Raw genomic sequence first — 22872 nt, forward strand, 5'->3', positions numbered from 1 at the left:
GAATCGCTTTCTATTCTTAGATGGCTTGATCTCTTTGATCTCAGTTTCCCCATTTATAAAATGAAATGAGGGTGAAAGAGAATAAATATTTATAAGGTATCTATTATATTCCAGATGCTATATAACTATTATCTAATTTAATCTTCACAAACAACCCTGGAAGATAAGATAGCTGCTATTAACACCCTTATTTTACAGATAAGGAAATTGAGACAAAGATTTAAACTTGTAAGTAAATGTCTGAAGCTGGATATCAAATCAGGTTTTCCTGACTCCAGGCCCCCTGCCATCTTGCTTCTTTAAACATGCAATGGACTGGACAGTTTTTAAAACCCCTTCCAGTTCTGATATTATATATGTGACAGTACAGAACCTAATGAGGAGGGCCCAGAACTTAGTATCAGGTGATCTGTATCTGAGGACCAGCTCCCCGGCTGCGTACCCATGGACCAGCTGCTTTAACCTCTCTTTTGGGGCTTTTGTGAGGATAGTATTTTTCAAACTGCAAAGTGACATAGAAAATGTCAGCTGTTTGGATTAGGCTTAACCTTCTATGTTAGATATTCCTCAGAAAATGCTCAAAAATTTCACCTTAAATATACTGTTTTGGAGGACTTCTTTGACTGGCTTCTAAGTGGTACCTTTGTTTAAAAGAGACACACTCTTCTGGGCAGAAGAACTGAGGATGTAGATGCAAGAGAGGACATATTGGGAGAAACTGACCCCCCATATACTGGGGAATTCCATATCCAATGCCGGGTCGTTCTTGTCCTCTCTGCTAAAAGGCTATATTTCTTCTTGGCTATTTCAACAAATATCTTTTATATGCCTACTACATTCAAGGCTCAGCCCTAAGGAGTCAAAGATTTTTAAAAAGCTATTTCTGCTTTGAGGCACTTACAGTTTAAAGGAGGGAAAATAACAGGCACAAAACCCACAACAACTCACAACTATAACATAAAAAAGGTTATGATGGACACAGAGGGAAAACCAGACAAATGACTCTAGGAAAACCAGAGGAAGGAGAGGTCTCTTGCAGCAGGAATCGCAGGCAAGGTTCGCAAAAGAGGTGGCGGCTGGATCTCAAAGGAAAAAGGAGAGGGGGTAGAGATAAGAGTATTAGAAGTCTGTGCAAATGCATGGAGGTGAGAAACTGGTGAGAAAAGATCAGGGAAAAGTGAACAGTCCAGTTTGGCTGGAATGGGGCACTTCAGACAAGTCACAGCTTCCCTGGACCTCTGAAAAACGGATAGTGGAACTCAATAGCCTCAGAGCACTCTCCCTTTCCCTCTCCTTCTTCCTCGCCTTTTCTCTCTCTCCCTGCTATCTGGCTCTATCCCCTCTCTGTCTCTCTGTCTCTGTCTCTGTCTGTCTCTCTCTCTCTGTCTGTCTGTCTCTGTCTGTCTCTCTGTCTCTGTCTGTCTCTGTCTGTCTCTGTCTGTCTCTGTCTGTCTCTCTCTCTCTGTCTGTCTCTGTCTGTCTCTGTCTGTCTGTCTCTCTCTCTTCTTTTTCTTCTTCTCCTTCTCTCTCTCTCTCTCTCTCTCTCTCTCTGTCTCTCTCTCTGTCTCTCTCTCTGTCTCTCTCTCTCTCTCTCTCTCCCCTCATCTTTATCCCCCCTCCCTCTATATATCTATATGTATGTCTCTGTATATCTCTCTCTCCATATCTCTCTATATCTATATGTATCTATATCTATACACACACACACACACACACACACACACACACATATATATCTTCCCATCTCTCCTCTCTGTCTCTCTATCTCTGTCTCTCTCTGTGTTTGTGTGCCTCTTTGTCTGTTTCTCTCTATGTCTCTCTCTGTGTCTCTTTTTCTCTCCCACTCTAGGTAAGTTGGGGCCACATTATGGAGTACCTTCAAGACTAGCCCAAGAATTCTTTTAAAATTTTAAATCGGGTTCTTTGAGTCCAAGGGAGAACGGAGCCTTTTCTAATTCTTTACTTGTCTGTAGGTGACCATTTAGAGGGAAGGGATCTGGAAGAAAGTAACCAAGGGAAAGAGGTGACCTCAGTTTGGTTTGTGAGCAAATAACTGAAAGCATGTTCTGTTTTAAGGAGCAGAGCAATATTCAGGTAAGACATAGAACTCTCATGTCTCATTTGACCCTGTGTAGTATATAAACAGAGTCAAAATGCATAGGATTCAATGGATTTGTGTTCCTGGGTCAGCCTTACACCTATTAGTCATCTGACCATGAACAGAACTTAATCTCTCAGGGCCTCTATTTCCTTATCTGGGAAATGAGGGAGTCAAGAACTGGAAAATCTCTAAGATCCCTTCCCTCTCAGAGGGCCTGTACACACTTTTATTGTTTGCCTCTCCAAGAAAGAAGTCCGCGTCATAAATTGGTTGCTTCCTTCCTCTGCCTGTGAGTCTAAATGCTTCATAGGCCTGCTTGGCTCTGCCAGGAGACCCTGCAGGGTGGAGGTGAGTGTGAGAACTGGGTGGATGCAGGGTGTCCTACATGCAAAGCAGCCGGCAATGGGTGCCATGCATAGCCACCCCGGGGGGTTGGCTGGCTTTCCCGCGTGGGCGAGGCACCCTCAGTCTTTCTCTCTACTTCCTTACTTGGGGCACTATTCATGTACTGCATAAATCTTCTCCTCCAGTCTTGCCCTGGATTTCTAGGCTGCAGCAGCATCCACCATGCAAAAGCCGTACTCAGTGCGTGATTCTGACATCTGTCTTACTTTCCCCTTTACTCACCACCCTCTCCTTCCAAATTCTTCCCCTTTTCGTTATTAGTATATATTAAAAAAATTAAGCCATTTTAATTATTTTCCATATTAGTAGACAGCCTGCTTCCATATGGTTGAGCTTGCCGACTATTCCTCCTGCACCCCCCTCTGCTTTTCTAAAATAACAAAACCCAAACGAGTCCCAGTTGTTGAAAGGTTTTTTTCCCCCTTTAGTCGGGAGTCTTAACTTCATGAGAGTGGAGTGGTTGTGCTGGGATCAGTCCTAGTCCTTAAGTAACTATAGGAGTGACATGTTTGAATTCTGCTTCTGACACCTATTACATGGCCCTCTCTGAGCCCCAGTTTTCTCCTTTGTAGAAGATAGATAAGTATTTTTCCTTATGAGAAAAACCCTTTATAAAACCTTAGATTATATGAAAGAGTATAACAACTAAAAATTGTTAGTCCTTTGTTAAAAAGCAATATGGCATAGTGATAAAGAGAACCCAGAGTCAGGTCCCAACTTTGACACAAGCTGGCTGTGTGCCTTTTGGTGATGATGGTAATGGTGATGATGGAGATGAAGGTGAAGAGGACGACAATGCAGTGAGTTTTTTAAGATTTACAGAGTATTGTATATGTTAAATCAGTGGGTTTTCACAAACAATTCTGTGAAGTGTTATTAGTATCTCAGTTTTATAGATGAGGAAACAAAGGTAAAAAGAGATTTAGTGACATGCAACTAGTAATCTCAGGCACAATTCAAACTCAAGTCTTTCTAACTCCACTCTCCACTGCACCACCTACCTATATAAGTCATAATAAGACAAAGGATCATGGATTTAGAACTTGAGAGACCTTAATCATAATCAAGTTCAACTCTATTTTACATATAATTTACATCTATTTTACATATAAGTCATTTTACATATAAGGTAACTGAGTCACGAGGCAGTGCTCTAGGCACATAAGACTATAAATTGTAGAGAAGGTTCCAACTTGCATTTAGGAGAAGGAATTTCCTCATCTGGGAATTCCCCTTAGCAATAATATCACAAGTCTAGCACTTATCTCATTCCTTCATCATAGCTCTATCTTATCATGACTCAGAGAAGAACCTGGGTTCTCAAAGACTTGACTAGCAGAGCACAAACTCTTCCAGGTCCTCCCAAGCTGGAAAGATTTGAGAATGGCCTGGGAGCAGAGTTTCTATTGTTCCTAGACTAGCCCAGCTTAAGTCAGGGCAGCCTTATTAAAAGGAGGCTTCTCATTAGGAGGTTAAACTATCAGGTGACAAATTCTTCTGGCCATGGATACTCACAAGGATTGCCTATTAAGGCAAGTGTTGGTGGAGGAAAGACCCAGAGAAGGACTGGAATATGATGCTCTAAAAGGTAAAAAACTAAGATTATAACCAAGAACAATTTGCTCAGCAAAACTGGGTATAATTCTACAGGAGGAAAATTATAATTAAAAAAATACATTCGGATATTTAATGAAATAGAGGACTTTAAAGTATTTCCGATAAAAGATCAGAGGGGAACTAAAAGAGGCATATAAAAAAGTAAATGAGTGAGAAATAATAAAAAACTAAAAAGGTTAAATTGTTTACATTATTATATAAAGAGATGATACTTGTAACCTCTCAGAACTTTAGAGGTCTTAGAGGGAGTCTAACTAGAGAGCTTGGGAATGATTCTATTATGTTTAGATGATCCCAAAAAAAGAATGGAAAGATGAGAAAGAGCAATGCCCTAGACAAGGGGAAAAGGAGAATTAGAGGAAATTATTTCACATAAAAGAGGTATACAAGAAAGAATTTATACAACGGAAGGAGTAATGAGAAGGAATCAGTCAACACTTGAATTTTATGGTCATCTGACCTGGTTCAAGGAAAGAAGAATAGATATACACACATAGATAAATATAGATATTTATCCTAGTCAAAAGGAAAGTAGAAGGAAAAGGATTTAAGAGAAAAGTAGGTGGGGAATATGAAGGGAAATAGTGGTTCAGAAGTAAAACAGATTTCTAAATTATCAACAAAATTAAAAAGTTATCTATCACAATTATCTGTACACAGTTATCTGTGCTAACTGTGAATATAAAAGGGATGAACTCATCATAAAACAGAAGAGAATATCTGAATGAATTAGCCAACAATATCTTGTTTACAAAAATAAACTTGAAAAAGACATACATGAAGTTAAAATAAGGGATTGGAACAGATTTATTAGGTTTCAATTGGAATGGCAGGGGTAGGAATTATGATCTCAAAGAGAGACTAGCAAAAATAGACCTAATTAAGAGATAAACAGGTAAAACGCATTTTGTTAAAAGGTACATGGACAATGACATAATATCAATATTGAACATTTATATACCAAATTGCATAGCATCCAAATTCTTGAAGGAACAGTTATAGAAGGAAATAGGCAGTAAAACTATATAATTGAGGGGGTCTTCAGTTTATGCAGCCCTAGATAAATCTAACCATAAAATAAAGAAGTTAAAAAGATGAATAGAATTTTAGAAAAGTTAAATATGATAGATGTGTGGAGAATATCAAATGGAAATCAAGAAAGAAATATATTTGTTTCCAAATTGTACATGGTATCTTTACAAAAACTGAAGTTGTATTTAGGGCAGAATGCTCTAACAAATTCAGAAAAGCAGAAAGATTAAATGCATGTTTTTCTGATTATAATGCAATAAAAAGTAAATTCAATAAAGACCTTTGAAACAGCTTATATTAACTGGGAACCAAATAATTTAATCCTAAAGAATAGGTAGATTAAAGAAAAATCATACCTTACAATAATTTTATTAAAAATAATGACTGGGGGAGCCAGGTAGCGCAGTGGATAGAGCACCAGCCCTGAAGTCAGGAGGACCTGTGTTCAAATCTGACCTCAGACACTTAGCACTTCCTAGCCGTGTGACCCTGGGCAAGTCATTTAACCCCAATTGCCTCAGAAAAAAAATAAAAATAAAAAAAATAAAAATAAAAAAAATAATGACAACAATAAGATAACAAAATTGTAATTAGGAAATATTTGACAAAATAAAAAATACAATAAAACGTAGATAATATTAATATGTAGGGTTTTTTTAGTCTGTCCCATAGACATCCTAATGGACAGTTTAGTAGTCCCCATTTCTGAATTTATCATCATCAGTCTATACAACATTTAGCACATGCTACTGAACACTGTTCATTAACTCCCCGATGTCAGATTGGGGTGTCATCCAGCCTTGATTTTAGAGTTCCAAAGAATCTCCCCCTTCTAAAAAAAAGTCTATTAAACTCTGCATAGTTCTGCATATTGAAAAAGTTTTTTTTTTCTCACATCAAGCCTAAATTTTTCTCTTTGCACCTTGTGCTTTTTGTGAAGTCAACCAAACTTTTCAAAAATCATCTTGAATTTCTCTTGGACACAACAGCCCTTCCAATTTTTAAAGTCAGCTTTACCTGAAGCTTTTGGTTCTCCAAGCTTACCATTCCTAGTTCCTCTAATTAATTTTTATATTTCATGGACTCAAGGCCCTTCATCATTCTAGTTGCCTCTCTCTATATAATCTAGCATATCAGTGTCCTCAAATTGTGGCTCTCATCATCTAAATTTGATCTGAAAATAGCAAAGTATATAGGGACTACTAATACATCTTTATTCCTGAAAGCTACATTGCTTTTAATGCAGTCCAAGATCAAATTAGCTTTTTTGACTACCATATTATACTCTTGACATATTGAGCTTTCAGTTCAGGAAATATCCCTAGGTCTTTTTCAGACAAATTCCTAACTAACCATGCCAATCTTGTACTTGTAAAGTTGATTTTTGAACCCATGTAAGGCTTTACATTTGTCCCTTTCACATTTCCTTGTATTAGACTTAGTCTATTGATGTAGCTTTCCAAAGTTTTTGGATGTTGACCCTGTGATCCAATGTGTTAGATATTTCTTTACAGATTTTGTGTGATACACGTGTTAGAACATTGAGCCTGATGGTCTTCAGACCACCATGGTGGTCTCCCCTTAATGGAGACTATAAGCTTATAGAACATAATTATGGAAAAATAGTGACAATATTTTTGAAGGTTAATAAAGCTGTGTCCCCAAACAATATTTTATCTACTACCAGCTTGTTTTTTCTCCCTGATAACAATCCCCAAATAATATTTCGCCCTAAAAATATTGATATGCAACTCAGCTCCAAAGGGGCTAAACAAAATCATAGTATAATAATCTTATTTTCAGAAGAGTACTTGAAAGTACCCCCTCCCCTCCAAAAGAAATATACCTTCCTATTGAATGAATCCATGTCTCTAGACTCCCCAATACAGTACTGCCCTTATGTGAGTTCTACTTTATGTTAGTGTATATGCATGAATTGCATTCTGGGTATTCTTTTCCTCTTTCCCTATCCCCTTTTCCTGACTGTTTGCAATAAAGCTTTACATCGAACTGATGGCCATTGTTTTACATAGTATTTTCAGCATCAGAACTCATGAAGGGGTTGTTTTGCCCAATGTCTCTGGCTGGTCCATAAGTCTTCCCTCAGAAACAAACTGGATAGCTGAACAAGAAGAACTTTATTGTCAGCTGCACCCACAATGGGGGAATGGGGAGCTTGTAAGTCCAAGAGTAAAAAACAAGGGTTAATAGGGGAAACTATGTCCTCCCAGGAAGGACTCTCTTATTCCAGAAGAATATCACAAAACATGCCATTTGTATCTTCATATAAGATCTTGATAAATATGTTAAATAGAACAGTACCAAGTATTGATCCCTGGGGCACACCCCTAGAGAGCTTCCAAGTTGACATCAGTGCATTAATGACCATTCTTTGAGTCATTCAACCAGTTTTGAATCCATCTAATTATTTTATCTTCTAGTCCATGTTTCTCCATCCTTTCCACAAGAATAGCATGAGAATGCTTTATCAAACACTTTGTTAAATTATGAGCAAATTATAACCATACTATTCCTCTGACTGATTCATTTAGTGACCCTATCAGAAAAGAAAATTTTTTTTATGAAGCTATGCTGGCTTTTAGTGTTCACTGCTTCCTTTTCCAAATGTTTATGGCCAAATGGTTTATGGCCAAATATTTATTTGTATTAACCTATTCTAGAATCAAAGTGAAACTCATTGTTCTAGAGTATGCAGATTCTTTTCTCTTTCCCTTTTTGAAAATTAGAATATTTGCTTCTTACCTCATTCTTCTCCCATTCTCCATGATCTGTTTAGTATGACTGATGGTGTCTCAGCAATCATATCCACCAGTACATTTATATATGTAAATGTAATTGAATTGGTCTAGCTAACTTGAATTCATCAAAGACAACTAGGTGCTCCCTTACCATTTGCCGCAGCTCAGAAGGGTGATGTACTGAGAAAAGTGCTGAGCTTGGAGTCAAGAAGACTGAGTTCAGAACAAGCTTCAGACATTTATTAGCTTCGAGCTTATATGATTCAGTTTCCTCAACGGTTAAACAAGGATAACAATAGCAATATTATTTAATCTTTACAACAATCTATCCATAGGATTGTTGTGAGGATTAAATATTATTTTCAAAGTTCTTAGCCAGTGCCTGGAATATAATAACTGCTTAACAAATTCAATTCACTTGAGATAATTGTAATAACATGATATATATCCAAAATCTTTAATTCCCATTGAGTTCTGTCATCTACAATTCCGAGATTCTTCTCCTTGCCAAAGAAGTCAAATAAAGAAAGACTTGAGTAGCTCTTTCTTCTTTTCCTGGCCAGTTACCATCAGTCCAACCTCCTCAAGCATCAGTTTTTGATTCTCCTCTTTTCCTCAATAAAGCATAAAATAATATTTTATTATATATACATAATATATAATGATAATACATATTTATATATTATTTATACATTATAATATGCAAAATATAAAAAAATATTGCCCTTAGCTTTTCTACCAGTTTCAACTTATTGTAACCTTTGACATTTTTTACCCTTTTCTTATCTTCTTATATCACTATGCTATGGTTTTGTATTAGTTTTCTGAACCCTACACATATCTTTTAAAAATCCAAATTGGTTAATGATATGTATCCATATTAGGGAAAATTCCATTTTATTCCTCATAGGAATCTTCAGAATTCCCTTCAGAATATCTCTACTCTCCCCTAAATGGACTTCCTCACTAGAATTATTAGCCTATGGGCTCATAGAACCATAATGAGAATTGGAAGGTACCTTTTAAACCAACTAATAAAGCATCCTTATTCTACGGGTGAGGAAGTGAAGGGACTTGCCCACAATCTGGATTTGAACACAGGTCTTCTCATTCCAAATTCAGAACCCTTTTAACTGGACCATGTGGCCAATTCAGTCCTGCCTGTTCTTCCTTTCCTTTCTGACGACTCCTCCTGTTTAGCCAGAGTCCTGATAGGGACCTTAGAATAAGAATATTAGTAATCTTACAGATGGAGACGCTGAACTCAGAGAGAGGAAGAGAGCTGACAAAAATTCATGGTGAATTAGCAGCAGAACTGAGACTTCAGACTCTAAATGCTGCTTTCCATTACCCCATTCAGATAAGAAGTGCCAGGAAAGCCACCTTGGTCAAAAATTGTTAAATACACAAGGACAAGGGAGGGTCTGTGACCTCTCTGATCAGACTTACCTTAGCTAGGCCCCTATAGTCAAAAAGTCACACCAAATGACCAAAGGACAGAGGTTAGGGATCAGATCAGAAAGAAGAGATAGAGCAGGAAGGTGGTCCAGAGGCCAAACAGACCCCTGATGATCCATTCTGATATCAGCATCTAACACCCATAATAGACTCAATTCTGCCTCAGTTTCTCTGCTCAAACCAATTAGCATCCATGGGGTATTTTCTTCCCCTTTTTCTTTCTCTCAAAATCCTTCAAGGTTCAGATCAAGAATCTGCTCCTCTCTACCACAAAGCCTATCCTGACTACCACTAGACCAAGGAGATGTAAATGTTCTTTTGAATCACAGCCCTTCTTAATTGTACCACCTTTGGACAATTAATATTGCCCTCTGACACTTCTTGCTTGTTATATTTAAATGTTCACGTGAAATCTTGTCTCCTCAGCTGGACCGTGAGCTTGTGAGGGCAGAAGCAGCTGTCCTTCACTAAATAGCCCACAGTGTTTGGAATGGGTCCAGACATCAAGTGGCTCCATCTACATGAGTCACTTGGCAGAGAAGGGAGCATGGGATAGTCAAAGAATCAGTGGCTAGGTTGGACCAGTTCAAATCTCACCCTTGTTACTTATGACCTATGTGATCTATGGCAAATCAGTTATTTTCTTTTGAACTCAATTTTCTCACTTGTAAAGTATAGAAGAGAATGCTTCCAAGATCTTTCTGTCTATAATCTGTAATCATATGATTGATGAAAAATATGCAATTCTTTTGTTATTTATATGTTTAAAATGAATAAGATGATAGATCTGGAAAATATCTTGGAATTTAGAATACAAAATATCAGAGTTAGAAAGGACTTCAGAACATTGATTGTCAGGGTTGAACCTATTATTCATATATTTAAAATTCATAGGATGACAGATCTGTAAAATATCTTGGAATTTAGGACACAGAATATCAGAGCTAGAAGGGACCTCAGAACGTTGATTATCAGGGTTGGAAGCCTCTTCAAAATACAGAACGATAGAGGGAATCTTAGAGATCACTTAATCCAACCTGCTCATTTTACAAATGCCACAAGTGTAAGCTGCTTTAATGGGTACACCATATGACCTATGTGGACCTGTAGCACTAGAAGCTCACATGAGCTCACGTCTTGCTTTCCTTAAATCCATAGAAAGACAGGGAGCACATTTTCTATTTCTTAATCAGAAAAAGAGGGTAATATGATGCTATACTAAGACACTAACTCAGTGGTACCATCAAAGTCTCCCTGACAGGTGTGTGTGTGTGTGTGTGTGTGTGTGTGTGTGTGTGTGTGTGTGTGTAAATTCTCTCAGTATGAAGGCACAAACTGTCCACTCCAAAACTATGCTGCTTCAAATGAGCAGAGAAGCAAGAAAACCTTACTGATAAGGTTCTGAATCTAGTATAGGACTTATTAAATATGTAAAAATATAAAATTAACCTCTATGGCTCCACTCACACCTGGAAAATTTCCTAGCTCAATCTCAATGGATTTAATCCATATAACTCAGAGGAACAACGTTCTGTAGTCTCTCAGGCTACTCTATTAGGGAGAAAATGAAAAAGAAATAAATCAGATCCTTGAATTGTAACTATCAGCTGCCTTGCCCCTGCAAATCCTCCCATCTGCCTGAAGTCATAGGAAAGGCCTAAGAGAAGAAATTCATGTTTTCCTGGATCCTGGTCCCTAGAGTTTAAGCTGAGAGAACAGCAGTGCCCAGAAGAAAGCCCATTTCCCATTCATGCTCCACAATAAGTGGCAGTCCCGGAACTCTATAATCTACTTCAGTGAAGCTCACCAAAATAACAATGAGAGATGGATCTCATCTCTCCCATTTTGCTGTGTTTGATCCCCACAGGTGGAGGGGCTCTGGCAGCACTCCTTGGTAACCCAAGCAGCCCTATTCTCCAAGCCAACAGCACCTTACCCACATTTCAGACAGTTAGTCTAGCATAGAGAGCCCATAAGTCTGATTCTTAAGCTCAATGCCTACTTGTCTCACATAGCAAGCAAAGATTCTCATTTCTATCTACCCAGATCATCACCTTCTTACCTCTCACCATCACTATCTTCCACCTCCTCAGAACAACACACCCTTTCCTGCTGACCACTTCCTTATATCGCTGTCTTCTCTCATTAGCATATAAGCTTCTTGAGAAAGAGGCAGTCTCTACTGATGCATTGTTGGTGGAACTGCGAATACATCCAGCCATTCTGGAGAGCAATTTGGAACTATGCCCAAAAAGTTATCAAACTGTGCATATGCTTTGATCCAGCAGTACTACTACTGGGCTTATATCCCAAGGAGATCTTAAAGGAAAGGGAGCTGTATGTGCAAGAATGTTTGCGGCAGCCCTCTTTGTAGTGGCCAGAAATTGGAAACTACATGGATGCCCATCAACTGGAGATTGGCTGAATAAATTGTGGTATATGAATGTTATGGAATATTATTGTTCTGTAGGAAATGACCAGCAGGACGATTTCAGAAAGGCTTGGAGAGATTTACATGAACTGATGCTGAGTGAAATGAGCAGGACCAGGAGATCATTATATACTTCAACAACAATACTATATGATGATCAATTCTGATGGACGTGGCCCTCTTCAACAAGGAGATGAACCAAATCAGTTCCAATGGAGCAGTAATGAACTGAACCAGCTACACCCAGTGAAAAAACTCTGGGAATGAGTATGAACCACTACATAGAATTTCCAATCCCTCTAATTTTGTCCGCCTGCATTTTGGATTTCCTTCACAGGCTAATTGTACACTATTTCAAAGTCCGATTCTTTTTGTACAGCAAAACAACTATTTGGTCATGTATACATATATTGTATTTAATTTATACTTTAACATATTTAATATGTATTAGTCAACCTGCCATCTGGGGGGGGAGAAGAAGGGGAACAATTAGAACAAAAGGTTTGGCAATTGTCAATGTTGTAAAATTGCCCATGCATACATCTGGTAAATAAAAACTATTAAAATAAAAAAAATCCCCATGATCATCATTATCATTATCCTCCAGGCCAAAGGACAGAATCTTAACAATACTTACAATAAATAAGAGGTCAATGTGTATAGCACCAGTTCTATATAGATGAGGAAACAGGCCAGAGAAATGACTTTTACTACCCCAAGGTCAATTTGAAATATTGGTCACTAACAATTTTGTTCACTAATTAATGTCTCAGTCCCTTATTAGAAGAACTGCTCATTTTCCTTGCTGGTTTCCTTTACTATAAATGGCTATTTCTCGCTCTCTACCTCTCATTCTTGGTTCCTTTCCCATGATCCCCTCTGTGTCCTAGTGTCTCTTTACTCCCTTCGCACTCATAGGGAGTGTCCCTGTTTTTCATTAAAGTGACGCTGGATATTTTTGTCTCTCTTAGTACCATATTCTCTTGCCAATAAATAGTTTCAAATAGAAAAAATATGTCCAAAATTAAACTGGAAAATAGAAAATAAATATGAAAATGGGTTGTTCTTCTTAAAGATGGGAGAGAAAACCTTTGATGCTCTTTCTCAACATACCTCAAAACCCAATTGAACTATTTGCTTTTTACATAGATTTGTTCATTTTGAGGTGATTTTGCATCCAAGTACCAAGTGTTCCTAGATCTACTACATACATTATCCAATTAATAAGTATTTTGCAAAACCCAATGACATTAATTTTCAATTATTTAACTTTTTAATTTTCTTTTGAGGTAGTTTATATCAATTCTTGTTATAAAGATGGGTGAAGTAAAGCTCAAAGATAACATTAATTCAATGAGGAAGTAATCTGCACAAAGTGATTTTATAGTTATCCCAAGCTAAAAAATATCTCCCATAACTGTCTTGAATTCTACTGGTAGAGCTTCATGGTATTTGTTCTCCTTCCCCTCTTAAACAGCAAAGCCCAGAAAAAGCAAAGTTATAAAATATAGAATAGTAGAACTAGAATATTCCTTAAAACAGAATAGCAGAGGTCAAAGGTCTCAGGCAACTTGAATTGGAAGGGACCTAAAGACATAAAATTTTTAAAAATTAAATGCTTTATTAAAACTTAATGGTAAACATCAATACTGCTAATTATAATTGCTTATTACTTTATATTTAATACATAATTTCAATACATTTCATTTCAGTATATAAAGTACCATAACAACTTTAAAAATCTTTGCTGTCCATTCATTCTCAGTCACTTCTCCTTTTATAATAGCTATATTTATAGTATTTTCTACTCTTTTTATTCTAATTTTTCTTTTTTTGTATTATTTTATAGGTTCGTAGAGTCATACGACCATATAAGTAGAGCTATTGTCCAATATCCACACTTGACAGTTGAAGAAACTTAAATAACAACCATAATCACTTCCTAGGATTTGGACCCAGAGAGCTTTGGATTTAAATCCTCTGAGTCCAGAGACAGTGCTCCTTCCTTTTCATATTCCTCATCCTTGCTGATACCAAAAAAATTAGAATATTTCATTACACTAATGCACAATAATTTATTTTTCTCACTTAATAGTAATTTTTTTTCCAATTACATGTAAAGATAGTTTTCAACATTCACTTTCATAAGGTTTTGAATTCCAAGTTCCCTCCCTCCCCCAAACTCGAGATGACAAACAATCTGATATAGGTTATACATGTACATTCATATTAAACATATTTCTAAATTAGTCACATTGTAAAACAATTTATTTAACTATTATCCTCTTCATGGAACCTTAGAATGGTTTCAGTTTTGCTAAAATTACATTTAATGAGGATAGGTGGCACAGTGAAGCCCTGAGCCTGGAGTCAGGAAGACAAGTTCAAATCCAATCTTAGACACTTACAGCCTAAGCAAGTCACTTAATCTGTTTGCCTTAGTTTTTCCCAATAAAATGAGGATCATAATAGTACCTACCTCCCAGGAGTGATGTGAGGATGAACTGAGATAATATTTGTAAAGTGCTTAGCCTATAATAAATGCTTAATAAACACTTATTCTTATAAAGATCGTTGAAAAGGGATTTGTTTTTGTTGTATTTTTTATAGTGTTTTCAAGCTACATTTCCAACTTTGGAATTGCTGGTTAAAGTGCATGTTTTTTGGTACCTTGATGCATGCTGGACATTGCTTTCTGAAAAAAAAAAAAAACTACAAAGAATGCAATTCCACCAGCAATGAATAAGTGTGTTTCTCTACAACTTTGCCCACAATGAATTTTAGCACTTTTGTTTTCGTCAATTTTATAGGTCTCAAGTAACATCTTAAGGCAAGGATGTTAGAACGTGGGGATCAGTAAGTCCTCATTTTATAAGTGGAAATGGAAGCCTAACGAGTGAGTTAGTGAGAATTCAGACACAGGATCTGAATTCAAGTCTGTCCTAACTCCAGGTTCAGCACTCTATCCAGTGTACGCCATAGCCTCTCTATTCCACAAACTTGAACTTGTATCCCATGTTTACACTGAGCCTCTTGGCACTGTGTCTAGGGCACACTAAAATGGTGGAGTCCTTCCTAAGCAGGGTCTCAACTCTTACATGTGCACCCTGACATTCACAGCCAGCTGGGCCAACAGGTGGTCCTTGGAGGAAATCCAGATATGCACACATGTTACTGATCCAGATCACCTACCATATATTACAGTATATAATTCAGCCTTTGAAGGTATAAGTCAATTTTCCCCCAAAACTGAGGGACACAGTGGAATATGCCTGGACATAGTGGAAACTCCTATTCTTTTGTAGCTTTTTTCATTTTGTTCTTATTCAGTCAGGCTACACGCTTTGGGACTCTGTGGATCAAATTGTCCCTAGGGCTTTCCTGACAAAGATACTGGAGTGGTTTTGCCATTTTCCTCTCCAGTGCATTAAGGCAAGCAGAGGGTAAGTGATTTGCCCAGGATCATGTACTTAGTAAGTGTCTGAGGGAACATTTGAATTTAGATCTTCCTGACTCCAGACCCAGAGCTCTAGCTACTGTGCCATCCAGCTGCCTCCTTGCCCTTTAGGGCCACCTAATAAATACCTGTACTTGACTCTCTGCTACCTCTCGACCTGTAGCCATAGTATGATACATCTCCACACTAGCAGAAACCAATCGAGCACCCTTCGACCTAACCGAAGGAGAATCCGAACTAGTATCAGGCTTCAACGTAGAATATGCAGCCTGGGTTGCTTGGATGCCTGCACAGTGAGAGGCTCAGTGATTGCCTTCAAGGAGGAGCCAGTTAAACAATTTACCCGGGGGAGGGAAAGGAGAAAATAAGCATCCACTTAGTGCCAATGATGTGCCAGGCATTGTACTAAGCCCTCTTTTTTATTTTACTTTTATTTCATTTTTTTGTTCTTGGTTCTGTTGTTCTTTTTTATTCAAGTTTTTTTTTTTTATTTTCAAAATATATACATGGATAATTTTCAACATTCATCCCTAAGAAACCTTGTGCTCTCATTTTTCCCCCTTCCTCCCCTCACCACCTCCCCCAGTCAGCAAGTGATCCAATATATGTTGAACGTGCAATTTCTCTATACATATTTCTACAAGTGTCGTGCTGCTCCAGAAAGATCGGATCAAAAAAGGAAAAAAACGAGAAAGAAAACAAAATGCAAGCAAACAACAACAAAGAGAAAATGCTATGTTTCGGTCCACACTCAGTTCTCACTGTCCTTTCTCTGAGGGCCGACGGCTTTTTTCATCCCAAGACCATTGGATCTGGTCTGAATCACCTCATTGTTGATGAGAGCCGCGTCCATCAGAATTATCTCATTTGATTTTCACAACAACCCTGGAGGTAGATGCTATTATTACTCCCCGTTTTACAGTTGAGTAGTTACTGTCTAGGGTCGCATAGCTGGCGAGTGCTGTGGTCAGATTTGAATTCTTGTTTTCCCGATTCCAGGCCCAGGGGTCTATCCACTACGCCACCTAACAAACCTTCCTCCAATATTGGATTGATAAGGAAAGGACCAGGGACAAACTGAATAATTCATATTTGTACAATAGCTTGCATAGGAAGATAGGCCCTGCTGATCTTCACCCACTGTCAAGAGCTTAAGCAGTTTTATTGTGGATCCATTACTCATGTGTCTACCTTGGGGCTCTCAATCCCCTGCAGCCCCTGAAAACTGGCAGACAAACTTGATAACCGGCACTGTGTATGAGCAGCGGTCAAAGCCTGGCCTGGGGGTTGGGTGCTGGGGTCTGACTCCTAGCCAAAGGCCTCACATGCTCTCTGTGACCATAAACACTCTTTTTCCACACTATACTGCTTACCCACAAGGTCACTTGAAGGTCAAATGAGGCAATGTCTGTGCATAGGTCCTTATGAACACCTTAAAGCATCGATGATGATCAGCTGAGCAGTGGATGGATTGCTAGGCCTGGAATCAGGAAGATCCCAGATTCAACTCTGGCCTTGGATACTGGCTATCTGTGTGATCCTGGGCAAGTCACTTTACCTCAATTGCAAACTGAGGATAATTATAGCATCTACCTCCCAAGGTTGTTTTGAGTTAATATTTGCAAAATGCTTAACATCGTGCCTGCTACTTATAAGGTACTATATAAATATTGGCTTATAAGGCATTATGTAAGTGTTACCTATTATTGTTAGCTTTATTTTTATTTCAATTCAATATTTGTTTAGTGCCTATTGTGTGCTAGATGCTGCATTGAGGCTAAAAGAACAAAAATAAAAAGTTCTGTCTTCTAGGAGCTTCCATTCTATCCTAATAATCAGAACCTATAAGGCCCTGCCCTGGGTCTTCCCGACCCCAGAAAAGATCTTCTTGTGTTTGAACCCAAAAAAGCTAATAAAGCCTGGCAGAATCACCAAATGTTACACTGGGAAGGGGCCTTCGAACAGAATGTCAGAACTGCAAAGGACTGCAGATATTCAGAGAACATCGGAGCAGAAAGAGGTCTTCAAACATAGAGCACATGAAAGGAACTTTAGAGACCATCAAAGCGACTGGAAACCGTATCAAATGGAGCTCAATGGAAGGAGCAGATATTTCTGTGCCTCCGAAATCATCCTAGGAGTGTCCGGCCCCCACCCCTTGTCTATCACCCATCATCCATCGGGGCCCTGCTGGAAACTACACCTACTGCTTAGCCCAGCACCTCATGTGGTTCCAATTTGGGTGATTTGCAACACCTGGAGCCTCAGCAGTAATCAACTACAGTGTTGTTAATACCTTGTAAATCTGCCCCTATTAAGCAGCAACACGTGCTCTGACTTTGGCTCTGTAGTAATTGAGGTTTCTCTTTTAATTAGAGGAAACCGCCCGGGGCCTGAACCATGAGCTACTAACAACAGTTATGAGCTGGCCCCAAATAGCCACACTCCCACCCCCACCCCCAGAGCCCTTCCCTCGGGGAGGTAGGTTCCCAGAGGGAAGCAGAAGGTCCCGCTCTTTGAATTAGAGAGCCTGTAAGCTCATAGAATGACTGGAGTCCGTGCAAATCTTAGCTATCATTTTGTGACTAACCTCTGACTCCACATGGGAATCAGCTTTACAGCATATCTGATAGGAAGTTGCCCAGCCTGTGTCTGGAAACTTCCAGTGACAAGAAGCTCGTTGCCCCAGACAGCTTGTTCCATGGTTGTTAGGAAGTTATTTCTTGTATGGCAATATATCCATGTCCTGGCAATTTTACCCCATTGACCCATAGTTCTGTGGCCAAATGGGACAAATCTGCTCCCTTTTCCCCGTGACATTCTTTCAGATGCATGAAGACAGCTCTTCAAGCAAAAGCTGAATAACTAACTGCTTTCGAGGTTTTGTGCACAGGACTCTGTCCATGGCACTTCTGATAGTCCAATTTTAACTCTCAATTCTATGAGGTTTTTAAAGTTTCCATTCTTAATGATTCATGTCAACCCAAGGCCTAAAAATGTGGAGGAGCAGAAATGCCCCAAACCTCAATTTCAAGGGTTTTCTAATTACAGTGGGTTTTAGAAGAATATCAAACAAGTTTTTTCTTACAAAGGACCCAGCTGATTCAGGTGCAAGGTAATATATGAACAATAAGGTACCCTGAAGGAGGCACAATAGATGGCATGTGACAGGCAACTCAAACCATGGCTACCTGGACAACCACCTCCCCATAAGCCCAGGTGTAGGGAGCCTAGAGCCCTGAATGTAGGAACCTCAGATAGAGGGATGACAACCTGGCTTCCAATCCATCCAGCCCAGCCCCTGCAGCCATCCTGCAGGGAATCCACCCTGGTGGTGAGGTCAGGATTTTTGTGGGCATAAAACTATCACTTCCCTCCACCTCCTCCTCAGAAGCCACAGCTAACAAACAACCCCAAAAGAAAGCCCTGAGAGCACTATTAGATGGTCCCCTATCAGAAATGGATATGTTTTTATAAGTGGAAATTAGATTAAATAGTTTCGTTCTGTCACCAAGGTTTTCCATTTAACTTGCCACTGAAACCTTCTATATATTGTTTTACCCAAAATTGACCACAGGGAATATCTTCCTTTTCTATTTGTATCTCCAAAACTTAGAATGCTTGGCGAATAGTAACTGATGAAAAAAAGTTCCATTCATTCATTCATGAGGGGGGGTGTACAAAAGATAACTCTATTATCTCTCAATTATGTGATTGCATAAAGATAGAATAATCATCTTAAGCAGACCAGTGATAGTGTGGAACACCTGCCAGGTTCATAGGGACTCTCAGAACCAAAACATTTCATTTGAGATGACCATGGAAGTCTAGACTTCTGAAGAGACAGATGATGGATTTCCTTTTCTCTTTTCCCCTTCCTATAGTTCTCTTAAAGAAGCAAGGGAAAATAAGACAGTTCACATTTCTTTAAAACTTAGAGTTTGTAGCATATTTCTTTCCCTCATGACGGTCTCTTGAATTGGATAATGAAAGTATTGTCTCCATCTTAAAGAACAGACAAGGAGTTCATTGGGGAATTGACTTGCCAAAAGTTTTATATATATATATATATATATATATATATATATATATATATATATATATATATGTATATATATATGTATATATATACATATATATGTATAAATATATGTATGTATAGGTATATATGTATGTATATATGTATTCATATATACTATAGATAGCACACATGTAACTAAACATTATGCATTATACCATATATATACACTATGTATATATACATGTACATAACCTGCTAACTAGCAGAAAACTAGGCCTTCTGACCCCAAGCCTGGTGGTCTTTGTGGTCCTTGGCTGCTAATAAACTAAACTTCTCTGTAGTTTAGTTGATATTTGGGTTAACAACCCTCTGATCTTATAAACACAGGCTCTCCAAACTATTGGGTCTTGTAAACCTCTAATATCCAGGTGTGCTCTATCAACTAGAATTCTATATTAGATTTTTAGAATTCCTTTGATCCAGTGATAGCCTCTCTGTAAGATTTGCCTCAAGGGATCAAGGACAGAAAATTGCCATATATAGCAAAATATTCATAGCAGTACTTCTGTGGTAGCCAAAAAAAAAAAAAAAAGAATAAACCCTATAAATGAAATAGACATCCATCAATTGGGTAATGACTGAACAAATTGTCATATGTGAATACAACGGAAAGCTATTGAACTATAAGAATCATTAAATGTGAAGAAATCAGAGAAACAAGGGAAACTGAGTCAGGGCAGAGTGAGAAGGAAGAACAATAATTACAGATGATAGTTTGTAAACAGTTTTGTAAACAAAACTATAAACTGACCACAGAATGTAAAAAAAAAAAAAACATTCTAAAAACAAACTCATTAATTATAATCATCAATCTTGGATTGAGTCCATATGGAAAATACCTTCTTCCTGCAAGATTTTCTTTTAATAATCAGTAATCTAAAATATATGTAGAGAAAATATCAGAATTGGAAATCATCTTAGAGATCACCTAATTTGACTCTGCCACATCCCATGGGAGGAAACTTGTTCAAGGTCATACAGAAATTCAGTGAGAATTGGCATTCAGATCCAGGTATCCTAATTTTCCCAACACATTGCCCTTTCCTCCGTATCACAACTACTTTTGTTCATATCTCAATTTCATGAAAATCAGTAATCCCTTTGTGGAAACTCTCTATTAACCAAGATATTGCATTAACTAGAGACCCATACTGTAAGCAGCCCAGAAAGCAGAGTTTAATTTTTCTAGTGTTTTACTTAGGAATTTTTTAAATGTCATATTCAATTATATTAAATATTATGGCATTTGATTTCACAATCAAATAATCTGATTTGGATTTACAAGTGGAACTTTTATTTCTTGATGGTTTCTAGACATTTTGGTGAATTTGTATTCTCCTCTTGTCTGTTATTTCCACCTTTACTGTTCTTCCTGTAATATCCTAGTGTCTGGAAACCATGATTAAAATTCATCTCAGCTGTCAATCACACAGCTTTTCCAGGCTCGACTGAAGTTATCTAAGGCCTGTCTCTTCCATATCTGATGTGCTTTATTCAAAGATCCCTATCAGTTTTGACATCATAGGTTCTAAAGTCCCTTTCTAAGCCATCTTATTGAATCAATAAACATTTCTTAAGCAACTTCAATGTGCAGAGCACTCAACTTCTGCTGGAGAAGGTACAAAAGGTAAATGAGACACAAAATTTGAGAATTGGATGAGGTTTCAGTGGCTACCTAGCCCAACCTATACACAAAAAGGAATCCTTACTATCGCATACCTGATCGTGGTTCTCAAATCTCTGCTTAATAACCTCCAAGTAAAGGGAATTCACCACTCCTTAGACTTCCAATGCTATCTTTGGATAACTTTCATTATCAGGAGGGCTTTTCTGGCATCAACATTAAATTTTCTTCCTTGCAATTTCTACCCACTCTGCATCTAGTTTTGCCAACACTCTGGGGCAGTACCAATCAGCAAGCATCTCTTAAGTATTTACCATGTGTCCACAACTGTGAAAGAAAACACAAAACAAAACTTTGCCTTCAAAGAGCATACATACTATACTCTAATAGGAGAGACAACATGTACATATCAAGGTACCTCAAAAAAGAAAAGCTTCCTAAAGAAGTTAGCAGCTGTTTTTGCTGAAAGTCAGGGATGCCAAGAGGTAGAGAGCATGCTAGGCATGCCAGGAATGTTGGAAGTCAGTGTAAGGGTCTGGAGATGAGAGACAGGGCATCATGTTTGAGAAGGAGCAAAAAGACCAGGATGGCCATATGGTAGAGTGCATAGAGAAGAGTCATATATGAGAATCCTGGAAAAGAAGGAAAGTGTCAGGTTGTAAAGAGTTTTAAACATCAAAGAGAGAGAGATTAATTTTTGATCCTAGAGGTAACCCAGAGCTATAGGAGTTTGTTGAGTTAGGAAGGTGATTTGATCAAGCTGCTTTAAGAAAAGCAGCTACATTGAGGATGAATTGGAATAGGGAGAACCTTAAGTTATTGCAAAAGTCCAAGTGATGAATAATGTGAGCAGAGAGAAGTGAATATTCACAAGAGATGTCATGGAGACAGAAATGACAAGATTTGAAAAAAAATGGATATATGGGACAAGTAGATGAGGAAAAAAGGAACATATCAACATTGCAAATCTAGGGGACCGAAGAACAAAATGGTAACTCCAACAGTTATAGGAACTTTCCACAGAAGGACCAAACAGAACAAAACCAATCCCTCCTCCATCTGACAGCCCTTTAAGTACTTACACACAGCCCTATCATTGCCCTCTGGAGTATTTTCTTCCCAGATTTATGCTTCCCTGGTTTCTGCATCCAAATCTTCATGAGACATGGCACCAAGGCCCTGAATCATCTTGGTTGCTCTCCTCTTCTCACTCTCTAGTGTATTCATGCCCTTCTTAAACTGGATGGCCAGAACAGAATAATTTGGTTGAGGTCTGACAAGGGCAAAGGACAATGGGAGAACCACTTCTTTATTATCTCTTAATGAAGTCCAGGCACATTTTTGCTTTTTGCTTTTTTTTCTATCTGACATATCACACTGCTGACTTGTATTAAACTAAAACCTTCACATCTTCATAAAAGAGGGAAAAGGACCCACGTGTGCAAAAATGTTTGTAGCAGCCCTTTTTGTAGTGGCAAGAAACTGAAAATTGAGTGGATGCCCATGAATTGGAGAATGGCTGAATAAATTATAGTATATGAATGTAACAGATTATTATTGTTCCAGAAAAGATGATGAGCAGGCTGATTTCAAAAAAGCTTGGAATGACTTACATGAGTTGATGCTGAGTGAAATGAGCAGAACCAAGAGACTATTGTACATAGTAACCATAAGATCATATGATGATCAACTGTGATGGACTTAGCTCTTCTCAACAATGCGGTAATTGAAGGCAATGCCAATAGAATTAGGGTGGAAAATGTCATCTACATTCAGAGAGAAAACTATGAAGACTGAATATAGATTGAAGCACTGTATTTTCACCTTTTTTGTTTTGTTTTGTTTTGTTTTGTCATTTTTTATCTGATTTTTCTTGTATAACATGACAAATATGAAATATGTTTAAA

This window comes from Sminthopsis crassicaudata, chromosome 2 (genome assembly GCF_048593235.1).
Source record: "Sminthopsis crassicaudata isolate SCR6 chromosome 2, ASM4859323v1, whole genome shotgun sequence".
NCBI lineage: Eukaryota > Metazoa > Chordata > Mammalia > Dasyuromorphia > Dasyuridae > Sminthopsis > Sminthopsis crassicaudata.